This window comes from Cydia strobilella, chromosome 9, assembly GCF_947568885.1.
Source record: "Cydia strobilella chromosome 9, ilCydStro3.1, whole genome shotgun sequence".
Classification (NCBI taxonomy): Eukaryota; Metazoa; Arthropoda; class Insecta; order Lepidoptera; family Tortricidae; genus Cydia; species Cydia strobilella.
In genome coordinates this window covers 9072225-9098180 of record NC_086049.1, presented here as the reverse complement: position 1 = coordinate 9098180, position 25956 = coordinate 9072225, and the positions used below count along the sequence as shown (strand labels likewise).

At 35.5% G+C, this 25956-nt stretch overlaps 1 protein-coding gene across 1 annotated transcript in view; it reads right to left on the bottom strand.

Moving 5' to 3' along the window:
- Window positions 1–25956, bottom strand: part of LOC134744239 (voltage-dependent calcium channel gamma-3 subunit) — a 77255-nt gene that overhangs the window by 37505 nt on the left and 13794 nt on the right. The window lies entirely within an intron of this gene.

The window sequence follows — 25956 nt, the reverse complement described above, 5'->3', positions numbered from 1 at the left end:
GAAACAGTTCATTAGGGTTCCATACCCAAAGGGTAAAAACGGGACCCTATTACTAAGACTCCACTGTCCGTCTGTCTGTCACCAGGCTGTATCTCATGAACCGTGATAGCTAGACAGTTGAAATTTTCACAGATGATGTATTTCTGTTGCCGCTATAACAACAAATACTAAAAAGTACGGAACCCTTGGTGCGCGAGTCCGACTCGCACTTTGCCTGTTTCTTTAATATTCGTTTTGAAACACTAAGTATATTATTAGATGGCGGGACGACTTGGACGCATTCTACCCCCAAATGGTGGGAAAATGCCGATGACAGGGTCGAGTGGAGAAAACGAGGGGAGGCCTTTGCCCAGCAGTGGGACACCAAAGTAGGCTAATAAAAAAAAGTATATTACAATAAAAATAAATGTCAAAATACATTTCTAAACACCATCTTCCTCATGGGAGCCTGGGGTCCGCTTGACAACTAATCCTAAGAATTGATGTAGGCACTAGTTTTTACGAAAGCGACTGCCATCTGACCTTCCAACCCACAGGGAGAACTAGGCCTTGTTAGGATTAGTCCGGTTTCCTCACGATGTTTTCCTTTACCGAAAAGCGACTGGTAAATATCAAATGATATTTCGTACATAAGTTCCGAAAAACTCATTGGTACGAGCCGGGGTTTGAACCTGCGACCTCCGGATTGAAAGTCGCACGCTCTTACCGCTAGGCCACAAGCGCTTATTTCTAAACAATACTTTTCTAAACATAAGTACCTAAAAGTTAATAGAGTTAGACCAAGAAAAGTGCAACGATTTTGATAGCACACGCAAAATCGTTACAGACTTATCTTGGTCTAACTTTCTATGCAGGCAAGATTTCAACTCACGCATGCCCGGTTTATTTTAAAAAACCTTCCAATATTTACAAATCCAGTTGGAGCTAATCAAACAACAAAACTGACCGCTGCTACCAGCCAGCATGTTAGCCCAAGAAAAGTCTGCAGCGTAGTATTTTGACAGCCTATTAAAAAAAGACAAGTGCAAGTCGGACTCGCCCACCGAGGGTTCCGTACTTTTTAGTATTTGTTGTTGTAGCGGCATCAGAAATACATCATCTGTGAAAATTTCAACTGTCTAGCTATCATGGTTCATGAGATACAGCCTGGTGACAGACAGACGGACAGACGAGTCTTAGTAATAGTCCCGTTTTTACCCTTTGGATACGGAACCCTAAAAAACTATACTATACTTATATACTTACTACTATACTTATGGGAACGTTTTTATGGTTCTGTACCCAAAGGGTAAAAACGGGACCCTATAACTAAGACTCCGCTGTCCGTCTGTCCGTCTGTCCGTCTGTCTGTTGAAATTTTCACAGATGATATATTTCTGTTGCCGCTATAACAACAAATACTAAAAACAGAATAATATATAAATATTTAAATGGGGCTCCGGCTCCCATACAACAAACGTGATTTTTTTTGCTGTTTTTTTCCGTACTTTTTTACTTAGCAGTCACTAAACGTCATTCACATAGCATGTGTATTGTCAGAATCATTTAAATATTCTTTGTATTTTGTGATAAACGGGAAAAACATGATGAAACCTTACAAAAGCGGCGTGTGGGAGTTACTTTTCCGCATGACGAATAATTTTACCCTAGGAAAAATTCAGCACGAGGCGATTCAACTTGATTCAAGCCCAAAAACGACAATGTTTACAATATTTGGAGTTGATGACGGGTAAGTGGAATGAAACATCTTAAAACTTGCACCATATGTAGATAATATAATATTGGTTATTACAGGTTTCACAGCAAATTGAACACACGTAATAGGTATAGGCATACTTACTTACCTTTTCGTCTTTGAGTTCCACATCGTTATTGTTTAAATGTAGATGCCTGTTTAATTAAATACATGCCTTTAGAAAAGGGAATGAAAATCGTTAATATTATATATAAGTAGATAGGCTTAAGGTACCATTTCTATTTAAACTGCACCAGCATTCCTGCTGTAGTATTGAGGCGCGACATTGCTGCTTCACTGCCAGTCGAAATCAATGTTGATGGACGAATCGTTGACATTTTCGTAAGCAGTAACGCAGGTGTAGTCTGAATGTGAATGGAACCTTTGACAACTTACAACAGTGACAACTCATTGTCTTTTTCGTGCTTTGTGTCTGCTTAATGCTGGAGTCCACTCCTCAACCGAATTCCAAAACCTGGTAACTAGTTCGTCCTCCAATCTGGCCTCTATTAAACCCTGTTCCCGCCTTCACATGCTAAATAATACTCGGGCACACCCACTTTGTCAGTAGAAAAAGGCGTTTGTGGGTAGCGTTTTGAAGGACAAAATGAAAGGGAAGTTTGTTCAAAAAATCAGCTGATCAGCACAAAGTAGGCTAGGTTGGTTAGACATTTGCTGATCAACAGATTTTTCTAACCAATTTATGCGGATCAGTTAAGTATATTGTAATCCCAAATGAAATAATTCGCTTACCCACGGATAGCTTAACAAAATTTGATTAATAGTGGATCGCTTACTGCCGCTCAAATAATTTGCCAACCAAATCAATTTACAGCAACTCAGTTTGACATTAATTGCGAACGGGCTTAGAAATACTTGCTAACCTTAAGTTGCTGACCAAATATATATTTCTGTTCATCAAAATAGGAATATGTTGCAGATCGATTAAATGACGCCTTTTATAAATTTGCTCTGTGTTTACTGTTACCTGGCCGTTCAAAGTGGAGCTCGTCTGCAAAGGCTAAATTTAAACTTTTTCCGAGCCCTGAGTAACCGGGAAAGTTTTCTCGCGTCTTCCAGGTTATTATACTGAATTCACTAGAGTTGAAAAAATACAATTTTATACTTTGATTTTATGAATCTTTTCTGGTCAAAAGCATATATAATTTTGTGATGACACTCAATCCAAATAAAATGTAATATATAATCCCAATTACGCAGGTAGTACTATTATTATCATTTTTTACTTATCACGGAGCAATGGTGTTCCGGACATTTAGGAGGCGTGAGCGGACAACAAGTAGATGTTCTTTTGCCCCATGTCATGGGACGCACGCAGAGGCAGCACCCGCTAGGGTGTATGGACTATAGAGAGTAGATGGAATCTAAAATGAACGAGGTTATTGGGTAAAAGCAATGGACTAAATATTGGGCTATGGGATAAAAAACAACAATTCTTTCAACAATTTTAAATACGCAATTGCGGTTTTTATAGAACTCTTAAAAAGTTTTTTAACTTTATTTTGTTTTTCAGTTCAAATATAGCTCTAGGTACCTTCGTTTCAGAATTACCTACGGCCACTAACTCGTCACACCTACTTATGATTACATTATATGTAATATAATTTAAGATGCGTAAGTTTACAAATTTTTAGTTCCATTGAAAGTCATGACCCGGTTCAAAAACACATGTAAGTAAGGAAGCTTGTAAAAAGATTGTATTATTTTAATCCTAAAAGCCAACAAAATGAGACATTGTAATGTAATTATGGTAATAATAATCTTAAATATATGTACGGCAACCCGACGTGACATAGGAAGTATAACAAGTGGAATAATAATAATGTGTCGCATCGATCATCATGGTTGACACATTGGGTACCTACCTGCTTGCCAACGATGGGTGTAATCTGCCATAATGCTCGATCATGCTCAACCTATTATCAGAAAATCTTACACCGCCATGTGGAATAGCTATAGCTTCAATTTAACGCAGCGATTAAGATGCCTTAAGGAAACTTGAGTTTTTGTGGCAATAAACTCGTTTGTTGCTAATCGAATTTAAACTGTTGTGAGACATACTAACATTAAATAATTTTTTTAATCACTCGCGCGACATGTTTGTTGCTTTTACTATTTGCCTTCAAAAACTAACTCCTTTCTGACACGTACATGGCTATTATTCTGACAAATACTTCATAAATACTTTCACCTTGCAATTCGTGATAAAAAAACGTTTTTAAAATCTCAAGTGGTAAACTCGGCGTCAGCAAATCAAGACGTTGATGGATCGTTCCCGGAGCGTAGCTTAAGTATACACGTGTTGTTCAAGTTTTATTGAATACGGTATCGGATCCAGATTCTTATTCGCCATGGCAAACGTCAACAACTTTATTGGTAGAAAGAGTTTTGTCAGATGTTTATTTGTTTATATTTTATCCAAAATTAAATCGGTGATAATATTATTTTTTTACTGTTCAGCCGTCAGTAGATAGATATATAGATACGCTGTCGAAAGATCACATATGCTTCTTAAATAGTTCGTAACAAGGCCTGATGATGATGATTGTTACAAATTCGTGACTTTGTTGTAACTGTAACTGCAATTGTAATTGTAAACAGGGTAAATTAATCATACCCAAGTTTAATTTTTATAATTTGCGCGGTTACCTACATTCCAACGTGAAACCACTTAGGAATGTCTATTCAAAGTATACAACTATGGGTATATATTTAATATACCCATAGTGAATACAGATTGTACACATATTTATATTTGTGCAAGGTAGTAAACTAATTCGAAGATTGCGGGATTACGTCAGTGGCCACGGAGACGCCAGAAGTTAATGTCCTCGGCATAACAACGCAATTGGATACAAATGATAGCTATTCTCTCATGGATCTCGGCAAAAATAATGGATGGCGAGGCATCCGAGCGAAGAGCAATCAATCAAGGAGCGTATTCCATCCTTGTCTAGTTTGCTCGCTACCTACGTGCGAATAAGTCTTAGATTGATCATATCTCGCGTGTGCATTCATACACACGACTTCACAAGCCGTATTATGATTAAACATAGAGTTAATTACAGGCTCATATTAATCATTCATCAGGCCAAGACTCACTTCGGGTCGGTGAACCAGCGGAGTTAGTTAGTTTTTTTTTTATTAATCATTCCACTGCGCTGTGCTAATAAGGGTTTTTAACACACAGGCTTTCATGTTCCTATTGTACCATATCTACCTATACGATAGAAGCTTATTTTTAATCAATCACCAGTCGCTAGCTAAGCCAGAAATATAATCTTCTAAGGGATTAGACTAAATTGTGCGAGTATCGACACCTAATCATTATGTACAAAAAACGCTTCCTCCATGACCTTCATCACAATTAAACGGAGCTCACCTCCAAAACTCGTAGTAATAGCCCGAAAGATGAACTTCCTGACAACTTTGCCGGCAGATAAACTTTGCCTCTTTATATTAAATTATTCCGAAACTTCCTGGGTACGAACGAGAAAGATTTCCGAAAGTGCTAATTGATTGATATTTCATTTTGAAAAGTTAATTCCAGGGTCCGTTCTCCCGCTGGTTTAATTTGTAACCGAGTCTTTGTTGTTTTTAGTCAAAGCGATGTAAAAGACGCGTAAGTATAGCTGTCCACTTTAACGGGTATATCACAGTCGAATGGGCTCACGAGCGAGCGATCAAAGAAACAGCACATGCGAGAAAATTAACTAGAAACATTCACATTTTACTAGCTAAGCTTTTCGTAAAATGTAAAGCTATTTCATAATTTGCGTCAACTACAGTTCCTATATGATAACACAATATAAAGAACATCGTAAATACATGTATACCTATGAAAGTTACATGAAAAAAGTACATATTTGTAAATAAATAGATTGTTATCGATAAATGACAGATTTGGAAGCAACAATTTTATTTGTTAGGTAATATACCTAAGCCAGGTCAATGTTCGTCGTTATACTTTTTCTGTTTAAGACACTTAAACTACAAATATCCATAACCTCTTCTTTTAAAAAAGCGTTATATTTACGTAATAATCACACAAGGCGAAAAGTGTATACATGCTCATGGTATCATGAGAGGTATCTATCACAAAAGGCAGACTTGAAAGGGTTTTTTTTTGTAGCTACCATGTACAGTTAGGTTCGAAATTGCATGGAGAAATTATGAATGGAATGAAATTGTGCATGTACAGTCAAGTTCACAAACATCTTAGCCAACGATCCAAAAAAATATTGACACGCCTCTAAGGGCCACTTGCACCATTCACTATCCCGGGGTTATCCGGTTAAACGCGGACTTACCATGGTTACCAGTACAGTTTGACACTGGGTTAACGGTTTAACCGGTTAACCCCGGGTTAGTGGGATGGTGCAAGTGGCGCTAAGACACTGACAATAAGTTCGTGAACCTAAATACCATGCAACAGGGCTCTGAGTAGGTATCGCCTTTTTACTACGAGTAAGGACGGAAACCTTTTTGCGGAAAAAAAATGGTTTTTAAGTGTTAAGGAGCTTTACATTGGTAATATTTACAAGTTTTTTTAGAACCACGGTTAGAATGTTAGAGGGTGGGCCTCTAACTTTTCTGGGACAATTTTTATTGGTTTTCGGAGCGATTATTTCCGGAAATAATCACTTGATCGAAAAATGGTATGCAAGATTCCGTATTTAATTTAAACCTCACACAAAATTTCACGCAAATCGGTTGAGAAGTGCGACCTGTAGAAGACGACAGACGAACAGCCGAACATTATGAAAGCATTTTTCCCCAAACCTATTATTTATTATGTGTCCAAACTGAGACACTTCGCTCGCAATTCGCACTCGCTCGGTCAATTATAACAAAACAAAAATATAACCGAAATACTTGACTATATTCACTCACGTAAATAAATAAACGTGTTTAAGGCTGAGAAGCCGAAGAGAATGTAACTGACAGGTAAGTATACCTATTTTTATTCCCACATATCATTCTCGTAACTTTGTACTTAGCAACTGAATCGAAATCAAAAGAGAACGCGAATAAGATCTGATAAAAGTTAGACACAATTTTAACTAATATAAATTTGTAGAAGCCATCGTCTACAACTTTCTCTGGTAATTTCCTTTTATTTTATCTTGTCAGAGGTTTTCTTGCGAGGATAGAAATTAGACATCAAAGTCGCATAAAGTAAATCGTTTCTATCGTATAAGTTGGAAACACTCTTGCAACTTGGACGAAAAGCATTAAGTATATGATGTCCACTCTGATAAACTCATACATCGGTTTACGACATCTTGTTAAGTAATATTTTGTTTACATCTTTGCTACTTTTTTTGCACAAAAATAATATTTTTTTAGTTCAGTTCATTTCAACTTGTTTTGTAGTCATTTTGTCGTTTACTTCATCCTACTCTTTGATGCTGCAATGGATATACGAAGTAAGATTTTTGGCCGTTTATATATTATATCGCGTACGCGTATAATGAATTTAAACACATCACGACGTTATGATACAGCGTTCGTGGTCAACGGGAGACTGAAGAAAAATACATAATCACCTCTGGCAAAACTACATATACATGCAAAAATAATGAAACAAAAAAAACTATAAATATTAAGGCTACATGACATGACATGTAAAAATCCCTTTACTTTTATTTTATTTATTTAACTTGCACTTACAGTGAGCAAAACGCTTTATAAAGGCTTCGGGTGATCACAGGGCTAGACAATATTTTGTTCAGCGGATAAGCAATCTGCACTGCTTATTACTAATGCAGTACTTGCATGAGAAAAATAGTTTAAATAGAGAGTTTATTAAAATAGAACAAGATAAACAATTGCTTGAGTTCTCAAATGTGGTTACCGCATTTATTGTTTAGCACGGCAGCAATGCTAAAGAGACTGAGGCGCAATGCGGCCAGCCTTGTCTTCTGGGCAACTACCAAGAAATCATGATTAAGGTCAATTTTGTGTGATTTTAATTGAAGTATAATATTTTTATACACTTGTGTTTAGATGTTTCAGAAATAAATACTCACCACTTATATTTTTATTTATGAGCAGACATCGAGTAGGGTCTATTCATTAAGCTAACTAACGTTGTTTAATAGAAATAAGTAGTTTGGTTATAGATTTGCTGGCTACAACAGATATGCCATATCAAACATGAAGTCCTAATGTTAAAAACAAACAGTTAAATAGTTTTGATTAAGTATTCTAAGTACACAAACAAAAATAGATGTTCTTGGGCAAATGTAACAAAATCATTTACCGATACATTAACTGTAACTAGGCATAAATAGGTACATTCGTAGGTATACGAATATTTATTAATTAACCCTTATCTTGCATTGTAACACCCGTGATACATGGAACATTAAAAAATCTAGCAGGGTGACTCGATTACTTAACAAAATAATTCTGCTATAAATATGTCGATCTATCGTCCTTTATTATAGCAAAAAATAATGCATACAACTGTCACTGTAAATTAATTAGTAATAATCAACATGGTGTCATGGAATTAACAGATATCGTTTCGTACTAAAGGATTTTCACTTATTTCTTAGATCAGTATATACTTTTGCATAATCTGTAATTTAATGCACTTATTACTTATTAGTGAATTAGGATTTACATAGTGATCGTATTTAAAAAAAAATGAACAGAATATTTACATGAAACTGTTATTTATCCTATTTAATACATTGCCAAGAACTCATAAAAGTACATGTGTGTGTATATTTAATATATTGCCAAGTTGCAAAACATGTCATATTAGTTATCATACTATTAATAAGTTAGTGAATTTTGTTTTTTTTAAGTAATAGATATTATTTCATTTCAACTGTATATTCGTACGCTGTAGCCTTAGTGCTACGCCGTAGACCGTAGCGCGGCAAATTTTATTTATGGCAAAAAAATGCCTCCCAGATAAACAATTTTTTTTAACTATTATGATTATTTGTTTACTTTCCCTGTTTTACACAACTTTTTGTTAAATTGTTTTTCGAATGTCTACGGGATAAAAATATCTGCCATGTGATATAATTTATTTATTTTTCGTAGATATAATTTATTTTTACAGGTGTAAATAGTCATTTTATGCTTTAGATTGCGGTTAATAACAATAAATGATGATTTCTGTTTTATCATTATTAAAATCTACATTTTTCTTCTAAAAAGTAGGCAAGGCAACTAGTTTGTCGAGGGATTGGCATTGTATTAAATATGATACATATGATTTTCCGAAACTGGAAAACCCTGGATTTTTTTCATTATTTTTAGGGTTCCATACCTCAAAAGGAAAAAACGGAACCCTTATAGGATCACTCGTGCGTCTCTGTCTGTCCGTCTGTCACAGCCTATATTCTCCGAAACAACTGGACCAATTAAGTTGAAATTTGGTTCACATATGTAAGTTTGTGACCCAAAGATGGACATGGAACGTAAACAAATGAATTCTAAACATGGGGGCCACTTTTGGGGGTAAATGAGAAAATTAAAAAATAAAGTTTTTCAAACTATATCGTGTTACATATCAAATATAAGAGCTTATTGTGAGTATCTCAAATATATATATTTTTATGATTATAGGATAAACAGTTTAGAAGTTATTCAAGAAAATAGGCAAAAAATTACCATTCCCCCTTTATCTGCGAAACTATACTGGGTCTAAAATTTAAAAGAAAATACACAAAATAGTTCTTTACCTATAGATGACAGGAAAACCTATTACAAATGTGCAGTCAAGCGTGAGTCGGACTTAATTACTAAGTTTTTGAGCCGACCCCTACGGGTTTTTTTAAAGACAATTCACTCACATTTCATATAAAAAAATGCATTGTTAAAAATTGTGTAATGTACGGAACCCTTAGGACGCAAGTCCGACTCGCACGTGGCCGATTTTTTAATAGTCTAGTGTAGTCAATAGGTTACAAAAAAAAATTAAAATTTGCTTGCCAACATAAGGGTTAAGTGTGCTATGTGCGTATGTTAACTTAGATAAAACTATAGAGAACTAAATATCGAATTAAAGTTCACAAGTTTGCAGCAATGTTATAAAAAAGATTGCAGCCTTAAATCTGTACAAAAAAAATAAAATAAATAAGCAGATTTATGGTCTAAATCTACCTAGGTATATTATATTATATTATTAATATTATAACAAGTTTAAAATTACTCATTTAATTCTTTGTTCCAAATGCTCCTGCTTTTATGCTTACGCATTGCGCAAGTAATTATTATGAGAGAACGCCGCTGGCGGCCTACATCAAAGGACTCTGATATGTTTTAAGGGATTATTTTAATGAGTTTCAAAAGTTTGGCCATTTCCGCTAAGTAATGGGGATATTCTAAGCTGACCAACAATTTATTTATGTATCCATATTTTAAAACTGATATGGAAAGTAAATATGACAACAAATTGCAAGCGACAGTCGAGCCCATACTTTTTAATCTATGTTAGAAATAACTATTGAACCATAGAATAATACTATAAAAACGGATTATATCTCGTATACTGAATTTATAATACATCCCGACGTTTCGAACCCTTTACAGCGTTCGTGGTCAACGGGTATCACCCGTTTTATAGTTTTATTTCATGAGTAACTATCGCAGTAACCAAAGACAATATCATTGAACCATGTGTATAATATATACCTTTCAGATGAAAGAAGACAGATGTCTTTATAAGTGAGGGATAGTGTTTTTAACATTAAACTATTTTGGTAAGGTAAACTATCCCAGGTTATAATACCGGGTAACAATAATATCGTCCCACATTATTTGGCACGTTCAATCTTAATTTAGTGCAAGATATGTGACAATCAGGCTGTCAATTATTGGGATTACGGATAGGCTGTCAATCTAGCTATCATATTATTCTATTTCTATCCTAATAAAAATAGTAAAGACAAATTAAATTCAACTAACTAAAACATTAATAAAAGGTCATTGACTAATACACAAATATATTAATTTTAATAAGAGGAACGAAGTTGGTTTCACGCAGTTCTATATTAGAAAAAAACCGAAATGAGAACCTTCTCCTTTTGAGATTTGGAAGTCGGTTAAAAATAAGGAGAAGCTACCCAACACATTAACAAGAATAATAAGTAAATATTTGGGGACAATCTTACAGAGATCGACTTAGCCCCAATTTAAGCAAAGCTTGTACTATGGGTAATATAAAGATAAAGATATTTTATTGTGTAAATAAAGGTGCACACACTTACATTGTTTTTTTTTAACTTATATATGGTACAAAACCAACAAGCAAGTAAGTGTCATATGACCCCCGTACTAGTGTGAACTGTATCACGGGTATACACGGGTCACTGTATGGGTGACAATATACAATACATAAAATACATACTTAATGGCACTTACATACTTTATTGTATTTTTTGTAACCAGTGTGTAACCGCCATACGATAAATAATGGCATAATGCATAAATAATGGCATATATTGAAGAATTTTTTGAAAACAAATAAAGGGAAACAGATGTGTCTGGTTCGTAACAAGTGGAAACCCGTGCTCTCCGTCAACCACATCGGGAAACAGCCGCGAATAACTGTAATAAAATAATGTATCCATGAGATCTCGAAAAACGGGCGCAATTAGGAAAACGCAAATTTACAATCACGCACAACAACCAGAAGCGGCTCGGTATTGTTAGGAAAAGCATTCTCCAACAAATCAACGCTAATACGCCTACTTGTGAGCATGTGCATTTATCTCAGCGTTCCGTTTCAATTTGGCTAAGTAATTTCGAACGACTACAATCTATTTAGTGGGCCGAAATAAAAAAGGAGATTAAAAAGGCACAGGCCCAGAAGGCGTTCTCCATCTTGGCGAGATTAACAGCTATAATCAAGCAATTGGGTGGCGGATTACAGCGATTTTTATGTCACTCTAGACGCCCGCGACCTCTCGCGGGCCCATCAATCACCGCACTGGGAACTCCGGTAATAACAGTGATGAGCCAAAATCTCGGGAAGTGCGTGAGAGATATCAAAATGATAGCGTTGCTGGAGAATTTTTCGCACTTTTAAACAGATGGATTTTACGTGAGTAAAGTTTCGACTTGAAAATGTTTTATTACCTATGTATTTCGATTTAGAACAATGGAATTCCAAGGAAAATAATGCTTTAAGCATTCTCGGCTAGTCAGTTAATGTACTGCAAAATAAAGAAAACCGGCCAAGTGCGAGTCGGACTCGCACACGAAGGGTTGCGTACCATTGTCTATTGGTTTTGGTATTTGTCATTATAAGCTATCACGGTTCATGAGATACAGCCTGGTGACAGACAGACGGACAGTGGAGTCTTAGTAATAGGGTCCCGTTTTTACCCTTTGGGTATGGAACCCTAATGAACTGTTTCATTGTTGGTTTTTTTACCTGTTTTTATATATATCATGTTTTACAATGTGAATGATGAAAGTTAGAAGCATTTCGTACACTAGGTATAGTTAGTATACGCTTAGATTTATATATATGACATGATTCTATACTATCACATTGAAAAAGGTAACCTTTTGATAGAAAGTGGCAGAGAATTAGTTCAACTCACAAGCAACTGTAAGGGAAGTAGTGAGCTAGCTACTTTTCTGAGTTCTAACCACAGTGCACGGAGTCGTAGCGAGTTAAAGTTCCATTCCGCACAAAACTAAAAAGGTACAAGTATAGACAATTTTACTTGATACTATAAATTCAGTAAATTACCTAGTTAAATGATACAAATTTACACAACTCGACACGCAGCTACATATAATTTTATTTTTAACTAATTATTTTAATGCTATTTGGTAATTTTTTATTTATTTATTTATTTCATTTATTTCCACACTTACAACTATTTTTACAGGTAAACCTAAGACAATAGTGTAACTATTAATAACAAATATCTAAAGTATGTCATCACGTCTATAACATAATATATACAATGCTGATTTTGTGAATTCATTCAGAGAACATGAGAATATGTCAATATTTTCCGCTGTTATGTTGAGGGTCCGCACAGCGCGCGTCAACGGCGCCAGACCGAGCAAGTTGGTGCGCCCGCGCGGCTCGGCCAGTAGTCGCGGCCGAAGCCGGCGCCACACATATACCTGTCGGGCACATAGACACTCACATAACTCAACACCTGACTGTTGTACAATTTGCCCCTGAGTAGCTTAAAAATATATGTTACCAGGCATAGTTCCCTGCGCACCCGCAGCTCGTTGTATTTCACTCGGTGGCAAAATTTGTTTAACCCTCGTGCCTTGCAACCCTCGCAACGTTCAAGATTCCTTTTTTTATATAATTTTGGAATCTTTTGTTTCGGGTACGAGAGGCTAAGCAACAACTTTGCCCCCTTTGTAAAACAAATAACTATTTTCATCGTATTTTCACGTCTTGCTATTTCAGACAGTCTCGGTACAAAAAGTACTGAGGTTGACTGAAGTAGCATGACAAATACGAATGTTTGTGAAAAAGTTCGATGGAAAACAATTATGCACTACATCTGTACGCTAATACAAATGTATGATATGTATTAGCGTACGTATTATTTGTTATAGAGGCAATATTTGAAAAAAGTTGACTGTGACTTACATTATAACTACTTTTTACTTCGTACTCTGACGCTTGTATCCCGACTCGTAGGGCACTTAAATTCTGATCCCCCACGTAAACTTGAAATGAGACTCCGCTGCTAAATGTACGGTAAAGGTCGAGGTTCTACCCGTGGACGCAGACTTAGGGATTGCACTTGTGAAGGTTCTCGAATATCCTTAAGAGGCTTTTCGAATCATCTTATGTCACGCGAGGAGGCGGCGGAGAGGTTCTTAACTCCCTTAACATAATAATAGGTCCGCGTATTCAAGTATAGAGTAAATAAAGCCTTCTCACTCAGAAGTCACAAGTACATTATGCTACTCAAGTACCTCCAAATACATATTTCAATAGTTTAATTTATTACAACGAAAAAAGATAAATAATTTTTATGCTAGACAGACTTTTAACTTCGAAAATTCTTCAAGCATCCATGATGATCATTTTATATTCGCTTATTGTTTATTAAAAGAACAAACAAAAATTTCCCCGTAAGAATCATTTTCCATTGCTGCTTTATTTCTAATAAATATTCTATGAAGAAGCTCGATATTTTACATCGCAAGTAGTTGGTTTGAAGCTACAAACACTTTGTAAAACAATATCAGTCATAAATTACTTATATGCTCCTCCTCCCTATATTGTTAACCAAGCAATTCCTTTGCAGTGTACAGTTTGGTAACTTGTAAATTCCGGAAGGTTCCCTGGGGCAGATTTTGTAGCTTATAACGTGGCTATGAAAGTTCATAGGTCTCACTGACTATACTGTACAGATATGGCTATTAAAGTGGATCCTGAGTTATGATTTAGTTTTTCGTGGGTATATTTGGGTGGTATATTACACTTGGAATGAAAGAAGACTACGTAAAGCCAACTTTTTTTGTATCTTATACTTTTCAATTAGTCGTAAAAATGTGGATATCAAAGTAAAGGTTCATGACAGATATTTTTGACTTGTTGTTGATTGTACCTATTTATTTATATACGTCATTTAAATTAGAAGTGTACCTACATATGAGTATGCAATTTATGGCTGTCTCACTATCTTACAAGATTTAATCTTAAACAAATCTGAAATAATTTTAAAATCTCTTTGATCTGGAGAGACTTCTTTGGTCTCACCTTCATAAATATGACAGTTATATTTTTTGTGACGATAACAGTAGTACAAAAATCATTTACTAATTTGATAATGTATTATAACCGTTTTTATTCCTATGAGTGGAAAACAAAGTTTGAAGTATCTATTGAAAAGTGGCAAATAAAAAAGCATTAATTAAAAAAGAACAAGTCGAATAAATAAAATCTTGAAGAAAAAGAATCTTGAATTAAAAATAATCTGTTTATATAGCAAATCGTTGCATAAAAATATTAGATGCGTTCTTTTAAGAATTTAAAACTGATAGGTACATTTTTAATGCCACAATTCAACCTTGAACTTTAAATGATTTGATGACTTGAATTTATTCAAATAACAATAGCGCATTTTAACGTTCGAGATTGTCTTACGCACATAAAACTTTCATTGAGTTGCGGAGCTCTTAGTTTCCCGGAGACGAATGAGGCTGACATTCGGTTGTATAAATTTATCCGACACTCAATCACTAGTGTAACTCTATCGACATGGATTTCATTTTAACCTCGACCGTGCTTATTTGACTTTCGATTGAATTTGTGTCAGGAATATGGAATTGGTTTCGGAATAGTTTGCAAGAGCGTCAGTAGAAGGTGACATGTTCTTTATGGGCAATTTTTTATAGATTTTTCTTTCGTCAAATTTTGTTCAAATTTGTTGAACATATAGTTCCCTATTCTGTACAATATAAGCGCAACCTCACCGTGTCCCACAAAATATTCCTTATAAAAATTTAAATATTTTTTTAATTATTTCTTAGTTACAACAACGTATGGTATTTTCGTAACGCAGCCTCTTATTTACGTAAGCAAACAACTCGCGAACGCGAACGCGAAGCGAAGCGGCGCGGCAAGGCAGGCCCACGGCGGCGTTCGCGTTCGCAACGATATCGCCCACGTAGAACCGTAGGAACTTCTATAGGTAACAAAGGATTGACTCACCCCGCGCCGCGCCGCTTCGCGTTTGCGTGTTATTCGCCTACGTAGTACGCTGCGTAATTCAACGGAAAACTGCGTAAGTATATTTTTTTAACACATTGAGATTTTCTATTTAATCCGTCTGGAATGAGGAAGGAGCTCTTGAATCTAAACCAAAGTTTTTCTTCAATTCTTCAATCTAAAATAATTAAACAAGTGCGAGTCTGACTCGCCTACTGAGGGTTCCGTACTTTTTAGTATTTGTTGTTATAGCGGCAACAGAAATACATCATCTGTGAAAATTTCAACTGTCTAGTCTAGCTATGGCATGACGCGGTGTATCTGCGGTGGGGCGCAATCCTGATCACGAGTAAATATACCTACTAGCCCTACTAATATTATTACAGAATACATATTAAAACCAAAGTACAGTCAACCAATTTTATTCCTAGGCCACTCATAATAAGGCCATGTCATAATACTGATAATGAATCAATTTGTTTATCTTCTATGACAGTGCTTATTGAGTGATGTATGCCATATTATATCTAGTAGTTAAAGCGACAAGGTTCTATAGTAGCCTATGAATGAAATTGGTTGACTAGAAGAACCATTTTCTAATCGAAACGAATCCGGCGACATTACTCGATAAAATAACGTCAGCTCTATGTATATTTCCTAGCCCCTACTAGTAGTTTATAAATGCAAAGTAACTTTCTGTCTATTTATCTGTCTGTCTGTTACCTCTTCACGCCTAAACCGATGAACCGATTAAGATTAAGGCCCGAGGCAGGAGATATTACCATATCTCAATCATCGTTTTTATCAATTATCAATATCATCATCATTCCACGCAGACGAAGTAGCGCGCAGAAACTAGTATATAGAGATATTTCCTCCTTATTAGTTTTATAAGACAATGCCTACTAGTTCAGGCTCAATAATAATCACATGATTTCCTAATGCCAGACACTATGCAAGACAAAATGTTCAGCAAATCTGCTGTAAAAACGAAAATTACTACCTAAAGATTCAAAGTGCCTAAGAGTCAGATTGCGATCGCAGCTGCGTTACTGTTTCAGCATTACTGTTGCAGCGTTAACGCAGGCGATACTCGTAGCAGTAGAAAATAGTATCATGCCCACCATGATATACGGTACAGAGACAAAGTATGCTCACTAAGAAGGCTATGCAATGAAAGTTTAACAGAGAGCCATTGAGCGCACCTTGCTCAGCATCAAGCTTCAAGATCGACTGATAAATGTCGAGATCCGTCGTCGCACCCAGTGCAATACGTGGAATAGGTCACTATCGACCGAAATAAAATAAAGTTGGGCGAGACATGATTTCCAGGAAGAGTGATTACAGATCGGCCAAAATGTTAACGGATTGGTGGCCGCTTTCTAATTTTTCCGTTAGCTTTAACGAAATTCGAAAGTTTGCGAGTCACATTAGCTCAGGACGGACAAGTGACACCCGAAGAGAGGCATATGCTCAGCAGTGGGCGATAAAAGGCGGAAAATGATAATGGTGATGAAGTAATTACTGCACTTATTTTACTAAAAGTATCTACTTAAAAGTGCGTCGAATTCATATTGGTAACTAGTGTGTCTTTCTCACGCAGTACATAAAATAGAGAAAAAGCCTATCGGAAATAATGTCACAAAAATATCTGTTCTAATCATACATATATAGACTATAGTCTTATTCATAAATACCCCAGGCATCAGATAAACTCCAGAGTAGTATATCAGATTTAAGTAGGTATTTCAATGATGCGGCATGATGCTGCATGTTTCACGGTCGGGCGTTAGCAAACGCCTTCGCTTATTAGGGTTGAATTTATTTGCTAGTCAGGTTCGCATTCAAATTATTTAAAATAAAATATAGCTTAGATAAATATTGAAAAAAGTCAAAAAAAAAATCTCCTAAGGCACACTCTGAAACCACATGAGTGTATTAATCTAAATACGTGAGCAGTCGAATGAATAAACTTTTTTGGTTACTCCATTCACTATACAGACACAATATATTTGACTTAGGAGCAATTATATATATAAAAAAAACGTTTTTAGCAACCTTATGTTATTGTCGAAAACCTATCAAATGGTGTGCCACATGTTGATTTAATTTTTCCTTACATTATTAACATTTCATGTTAGCTCTGTCATAGAAGATCGGTACTACTACTACTCTAGACAGATAAACAACCTTGATATAACAGTATTAAATACGGTAAAAGTGAACGGTGTAACACACATCCGATAAGGTAACGTATTTATAACAACAAATCCTCAGCCCTTTCACTGAATATGTAAGTGTTTCACATGAAGTGAAAGTTTTTTGTTTACACGATTAACCGCTTAAACTGTTGTCTGGTTAGTATTCATAGTGTTGGACTCGTTGCGTATTCAAGAGGCGGACGAAAATGAAATATGGACTATTCTCCCCGCATTTTGAACAAAAGGTGACTGAGAGTCAGGGATCTCGCACTTTGGTCATATTCTTTTTAGTTTGCTCAGTTCCCTCGGGACATGGCCTTTGTATTGCTGGAATCGTTATTTAAGACGCTTAATAATATTGTTTGATAAATAATTATAATATTTGTTTAGTGAGATTTTAAAAGGATTAGAAATGCGAAACGTCTCTGTCATGCCGTTAAGGTAAGTTATAGTAGCCGTATAAAAGTTGGAGATGCATGATATTTTTATTGGCGATAAACTTTTTAAATCAAACCGAACTGGAGCACGACTCCCGTTCTTTCAAATATTCCGAATTGAAAACAGTGCATGAACAATACCTCCATTCTTAACTCGATTCGCGGCACTACTGTTTGGATCTACTTAATGTGAAGTACGCCAAATGGATAGCATTGTTTCCTCGAGCAAAAAGCATCAAACGCTGAACAATGTAAGATATACAATTTAGTATATAGACTCAGAAGAAGAGCTGCGAGAATACGATATATGTCTCCATCGTATTTCCATACATTACGGCTTGAAGAAAAGTTTTGTCGCTTGAACTCAGCGAGAATGGATATGTTTCAGTATTGATGCGTGACGCTGAAATATCTTTCTTCACGCCTCCCCACACTGAGGTGGATGTGAGTTATTTTGGTCGACTTGTCCCATGTTTCCGGCGGGTGATTGTTACCGCCTATTTATTGAAAAAGTTCTGAACAATAAATTAGATCTAGGAATTGCCACAAATACACTACTTATTTGCGTTGCTGATGTTCATTCCGATTTCTCTGATAAATGGCGTACATTTATCAAATTGTACTTCATAAATCGTTATCTACAGCAGATTTCATTATTTAAAACAATTACGTGTGAACAGAATAACAACTACAGTACCGGCCAATAATATATATCACCTCCATGTTTTTACGGTATAACTTTTTTTTTATATTTGTGAGTGACTTCCACCTCACTGCTTTAGGTAATAGCGATTTTAATTTAAGTAAGTAAAAAAAAAACACACACACGACAAAAATTATAAGAAAAAATGTGAGCCCTCGTTTTGGCGTGTTCAACCTTTAGTCTAATAGTATTTCTTTGTACGGGCGATGAGAAAAATTGGTCTCATGTAATAGGTTTTTTCATAGAGGTTTTTTTTAAATGTATTGTTAACTTAATTTTTTTACTAGAGGTTTTTTAGTAATATGCTGTGAGTATTTTGTTACTTTCGTTTCGCTATACACAGTATTCACATTAAACCCAGATGTTCCGAGAAAAACAGAAAAACCAAAAAAGACTTGTACCTTTCAAGATGGCGTTTGATCCCGGTGATCCCCGAAGCTCCAATTTTATGACACGCAAACAGGGATCCCTGAAATTGTAGGTGTTAAATTTCATTACTGTCACTATTGTTTAAACCCCATTTAAGACCTAAAATCTGTTTTTGTAGTCACATGTTTAAGTTTTACACATTTTTCCTCCATTTATTTTAGTAAATTTGTATTGCATAGCACTCGTGTACCAATTATGGATCTACTGATGTCTATTTTATTGAAATCTACTCAATAGTTTAGGCGCTAGAAGTAAAAATATGATTTACTATTTTCGGCGTCCTCTCAAGGCGGCTGTATTAATTTTTCTTTAATAAAACAGATGTAAGCAGGTTGTGAAGGGCAAGAGGAATCTACCGATATGTCATTTAAAAAAATCCGTCCAGTATCCGCTACAGGGTGTACTGTTTTTCAGTATTTAAACCCATAACCCTACTTTCTGTTTAAGTCGCAGTCGAGTAAAATGTTGATATTGGAGTAGATCGTGTACAAATGTATAGACAAAAGTGGAATTCATATTCATCCAAGTTTCATATTAGGAGAATATCCCCTGAAAGGGGAAAAGCACTAAATCTGGATTCATCTATTATTTTCTATAACAAGATGTATTTTTTCCGCAAAGTTATCTAGGACTTTTTTGTGTAGAATTTAATAAGCTTTAATGTTGCCTTACACCATATTTTCATAGAGAACGTATATTTAGAGTAAAACGCAAATTTGTCCAGGATGGTACACATTTTCCAAGATGGCTGCGATTCCTCGAGGTCCCCAAATGTCAAATAGTGTGGACTAGAAAAAGATACCTTTAATTAACATACATACCAAATTTCATATCTTTGGAAGGATTTCGAGGTGATACTTAATCCGATTGTGCTAATATTGTTTACTCTATACAAGCTCATACAAAAACACTCAAAGGGGTATATTATATTATTGGCCGAAGGCATTAAAAATTATATCCATATTTGATGACTTTTTGACTGAATTAAACAAGAAAACGGGCACCTACAAAACTAGATTATTTCTCATTTCGTACTCTATAAAAGTAGGAAAATAATATCCTGAAGGTTAGAAGACGAGGTTTGTTGTATATGTATGCAACTACCCATGCATGTGTGTGTGTGATAGTTTCCTTGAAATTAGGGTACCTAAATTTGGGTCCCATAATAAAAAAATAACATTTTATTTTTTTCTGCTTTAAATATGCCTTATTTTGAAAAAAATATACCACATTTATTGTTCTCTGTATCATTTTAGGATTAGTATATTTTTAAATATGTTAGTCTACTCCACCTTACCTTAACCTCGTAAGGCCCAATATGCATTACAATGTACACTCTGTTTCAATCCAATTTGAACCTTACACTAACTGAATTAAGTAGCATTTCTTTTGTTTCATTGTTTTCTAAAACAAACTAAAGTCACCCTAATCTTCTACACAACAAGGTTCAAATTAGGTCAAAAATAGGCCAATCTTATATGGTGGGCCTTACGAGGTTAATTAATTTCATTGATAAATCTAATTTGCAGGTGTCAGATGACAAGTTACAAAATAAATAGGTAATACACGCAGTTAGACCAATTAACATTATTTCTTAATCAGTTTTGAGCCACAATATAACAAGTAAAAGAACCAATTCCTTGTGAAGCCAAATGAAAACCTACCGCAATCATAAACAACCCATATCTACCTCGGGGCCCGATTATCTCTGCTACTATATTCAGTCAAGTGTGTGCCAAATTATTTTATGCTCGATAACTGTTCACATTATCGACATTATGCGGAGAGGGGAATAGTGACGTGAAATATTACATCATGTTACTTTGTGTGTTATTTTTCACAGGCCCTTGTCTCTCCCCCTTTATTGGTTTTTTCAGTCGACAAGCGCTTTTTGAAGTAGTGTATCTGTTTGTTAGGATTTCATTTCATTTCTAGTATTTATCATACTCTAGTACAATTTTGTGATTTATATTTGTAGTATTTGAAGAAACTAATGGTTGACTTTATATAGATACCTTCGTTTTACATAAGATAATTGACATGTGTATTTAAAAAAATTGCAATATTAAATAAATCACATAATATTATTTATTAAATCACGTAATCACATAGTAAAAAGCTAACATTCCACGTTTGTTTATGCAACTATACAGCGTGAACTCTGCATTGATAATATATTGCCGATAGTCGAATAGTCAATTCTCCTCACTAAATCTGTTTCAGGCTGGGCACATTTTTACAGCCTCCGGATCAACTAGGATGAAAGCATTTAAGCTTTATGACCGAATCATACAAACACAAACATACGCTTCATTTTAACACCTCTTCAGGTTTTAATTAACGTAACATGTATTTTTTCAGCTTGCGTATTCAGATTACCTGCTGAAATATTTTGAAACCATATACAGTGTATTCATGAAGGGTGTATATTATTAACCCCTCATAAATACTTAAGGATAAATGAAATTAAGAATCACTTTGGTTTAAATAGGGATGATGACACATGTTGAATTTTATAACAAAATCTAGTAAAATAGATCCCATCAAAAACATTACATGTAAAAAGATGCAAGTCTCGCAACGCAGTTCTTCTACTACAAAAAAGTTTTGAGATTTAATGTGAAACCAAGTCGGTTATTTTAGTCAGTGCCAGGGGGTATTAAAACCGTAAAAATATTAGATACCTTTATTTTTTTAATACACACATATAATGACTTGGCAATCGCACACAATGCTTTACTTGTAAAAATAAAAAAATACTATCCGGGGCGCTCATTGCAATCAGCGATAAAAAGGCTGGCTATGATAAAGACCTTTAAAATTACCTATTTTAATTTTGTTTACGACAAACTTGTCCAATGACACTGCAAAGATTTGTGCAATTTGATTCCGCTAAGTAAGACAAGATAGTGTATCTATGAAGATATTCATCAGCTACAAGAAGGACCCGAATCACGACATCAAACATTACATTACTCATGTGTTTATTTTAAATAATATTTGGAGCAAACTGTGTACAGAGTGTGGCGTGGCGATATTACCCGAAACTCCCCTAATGCGACAATTATTATTCCAAGATAATGGATCAGTCGGAAGCTGCAAGCGGTGGATTCAACATTCAACTTACTTGGTACTTACATATACACCTGCTCTTATAATAGGTCGGTACTATCTTTGTATACCCAATTGAAAGCAATAAAAATACTTACTTTACTGTTATGGTTTTGTTATATTCATTCCACTCTTTAAAACCTTTTTTACATAATATTAGGTCTACTTGGGCTGTTTACAAGTAATTTTTTTGTTTGGTATCTTGCAATCAATAAAAGTTTTTTGTTACAAGAAACTAAACAAAAAATGGACTTGTAAACTGGCCAAGTAGACCTAATATTATGTGGGACGAAAGTACACGTATGGATGCATATGTAGTTGTGCATGCACACATATATACTTAGTTTCAGAATAAAATCAGAGATGGCGCTTTCAAATCAGTTTCCATAAAATGCTTCAAGAGGGCTCTCTTTACCCATTTTACTTACATAACTCTTTGCCTACATTCAAGATGGGCTATGGGCTCTCAGTGACCTTGACGTCACGTTCACTTATCGTTTTGTTAGGAGCTTTCGTAGAGAGCGTGAACTACGACTGTCGGACTAACTATTATTGCTGACTTTTGTATTGCTTTAATGCAATGGGTCCCATATATACATTTGATCCCATCAACAAACCAGATCGATTGATACCATTAATCAAAAGAATGTCATCAAGCCTATTCTCCTCCGCCGCGTAATTAAACGTAAGATAGACATCGCAGGTCTAAATTTTAACCGACGACAATAGCGAAGACAAGAATGTTAGAATTACTATTATTAAGGTTTAAAATAGATGTCTAAGTAAATAATAGGGTAAATCCTACTTTTATGTAAATAAATGATTTAAATATTAAACTGAAACTTGTCATCAAGTTGTTTATTATCCATGATTCAAAATTATGTAAAACTGCTAAAACAATAACTGGGTGCTATTTAGGTTATACGTATGATAAATACAATAATGAACAGATTTAATTTAAAATACAACTCTTTTATTAAAGTAAATAATCCAATTTATTCACCTTATCATCAACAACAATTTACAATTCACTAAGAGTTGATTGAATTAATTATTGATTAATTTATCCATCTAATTAATTAAGTAAGTACATAATAATTATAGCAATTACAATTATAATCAACATAGTATTTACTTAACTTTCAATATTCCATTGGCGACGATGAACTCAGTGCGGCAGCGCAAAGAAGAATGATCAATAATGGATCGGTCGGTCCCTTTTATACTCATTTCTACCTGGCAACTGGTTGATCATGCCACTAAACTCATCATTCGATAAGTGACGTCACAGACGTACTTTCTCATGGACCTTGTCCATTTATCGAATTATGCAGAATAAAATTATAACAACATCTTTTCAATAAACTCCGTTATACATAATTACTAATCAGTAATATTAATACAAAATATAATCACTTCAAAGTAGTTTACAAATCTTATTAGTCTGTTATCTACTATCTTAAAGTTACTACTACCAGTGTTTCTCTTATCAACCGTGTAGACCGCAAGCCAGGCGCAAATTTTGTCAGTCATCTCCTTCCGGGCGAAAACTCGTATAGCGGTTAACGGCTATGTATGATTAACCCTCGTGAACGTCAGCTGCCGCTCCGTTGGTGGGTTGAGGAATGGCAGCCACCGAAACGCGTAACACGGTCTTTCCACCGCGATACAACCGGCTGACGATTTGTTTTATTAACAATAGCATCTAAAAGTGTCTAAATTATCATCTGATAAAGTATCAAACGGGAGGCGATGACGCCGATAACTGAAATGAATTTTCTTTTTTAATCCCATGAATGTTCATGTGACCAGCTGACGGTCTTTTCACAGCGATACAATCGGCTGACAATTTTGTTTATTCACAATAGCATCTAAACTATCATCTGACAAAGTATCAAGCGGGAGGCAATGACTAAACTTTTTTTATAGACTTTTGCTGCCATTCCTCAACCCACGTCAGCTGACGTTCACGAGGGTTCACCATACATAGCCGTTAACCACTATACGAGTTTTCGCCCGGGAGGCGATTGGTCTGTTCCTGGCCCGCGGTCTAGTGGTTTCATATCGTACCCATTGTGTTAAGTGTTTAAATAGTGCAATATATTATGAACATTGGTCACCTCAAAGAGAAACAGGTCGATTTTAAACGTAATAAGTACAATTTGCACATAATATTCTAACAACCGCAAAAACCGAACAACTCGTACGATCGATCGATCGTGCAGTCAAGCAGGTTTTCTGGCTCACCATACTTCAAGAAGATCTCGGATAAATTTAAAGAGTGGTGGCTTTGCTGGCTTGTAAGCTCGGTGAACGTGGTCCGGATTGGGGCGATCGTGCCGAATAATATTATCAGTGGATCAAGTCTCGGCGAGTCGAGCAATAGGTATTATCCAACAAAATAATTGTCATCATCCCCGATGCTTGTGTGAATACTATACTCAAAAACAGATGGCGTACATTTCAATCCCAGTTTAAAATTAATATGATAATAATGTTATTTCAAGAGGAAAAACGAAGGCGGTGTATTGGAATAAGTGCAAATATGGTACAACGAGTACAATTATAATTCTTGTAGGTAATGTAGATTTCGCAAGTCCCTGTTAAAGGGGCCCACGAGGGGCCCACTAACTATCAGTTCGCCTGACGATATCGGCCTTTGACAGTTCCGAACAACTGACAGGCCGATATCGTCCGGCGGATTGATAGTCAGTGGGCCCCTTAAGAGTTTGGTGCATGTGTCGCGGTTGTTGCAAATACACATAAAATAAATAAATAAAATAAAATACCTATAAATTAAAAGCCTTTTATTTCGTTTCAGATTACAAAAACGAGATAAGAAAAAAAATCTAACATGTTAGTAGTATCCATTTTTGTTAGTAATAGAGTTATTAGTGTTTAAAATTAATTGGTATTTAGATCATTTAGTATAATTGATATTAGTTGATATGATTTTAATCTGCAAGAACATCGAAAGATAGCTCCTCTCTAGATTGGGCTACTTGAATCTAGTTGGGGCCGGCTGTTTTTTTCAGCTCGTCTTCCCATCTATCTACCGGTCTTCCTTCCCTTCTTTTGCCTTGGTGACCTGCCCATGTAGTCATCCTTTTAGTCAATCTCTGTTTGAATATATACCTACTCGTATATATGTCATACTTATGCTTTATTGCTGTGTGCTCTATAACAATATTTCGTTAACAAAATTTCCGTGAGACACAGACATATTAAATATATTAATAACGGGTCACTCACGTATTTTAAGTCGAAAACGCTCGACATGTACGACACGTGACGTGACGTATGTATGATACGTGAGTGACCCGTTATTAATATATTTAATATTTCGTTATATGGGATATCCCAATATTCACACGTGTACCAAAAGCCGTAAAACATAGATGAGTTTCGGAACAAAATATTGATTACCTAATAGACGAAGTGTATTATTATGCGTCATGCCCGCTCGAGGGTCAATAGAAGGCTTCGCGGGTCGGGTATCGCCCCAATAAAACGGATGCGGGCGTGATGACTCCTATCTACGCGTCATTCTTGAAGGGTGCGCGGCGTGCGATTGAAAATTGTTCACTCTCTACGTAAACAATTTTCGTACAAATGGGAAACGTTTGTAATATTTGCTCGTGCCTTTC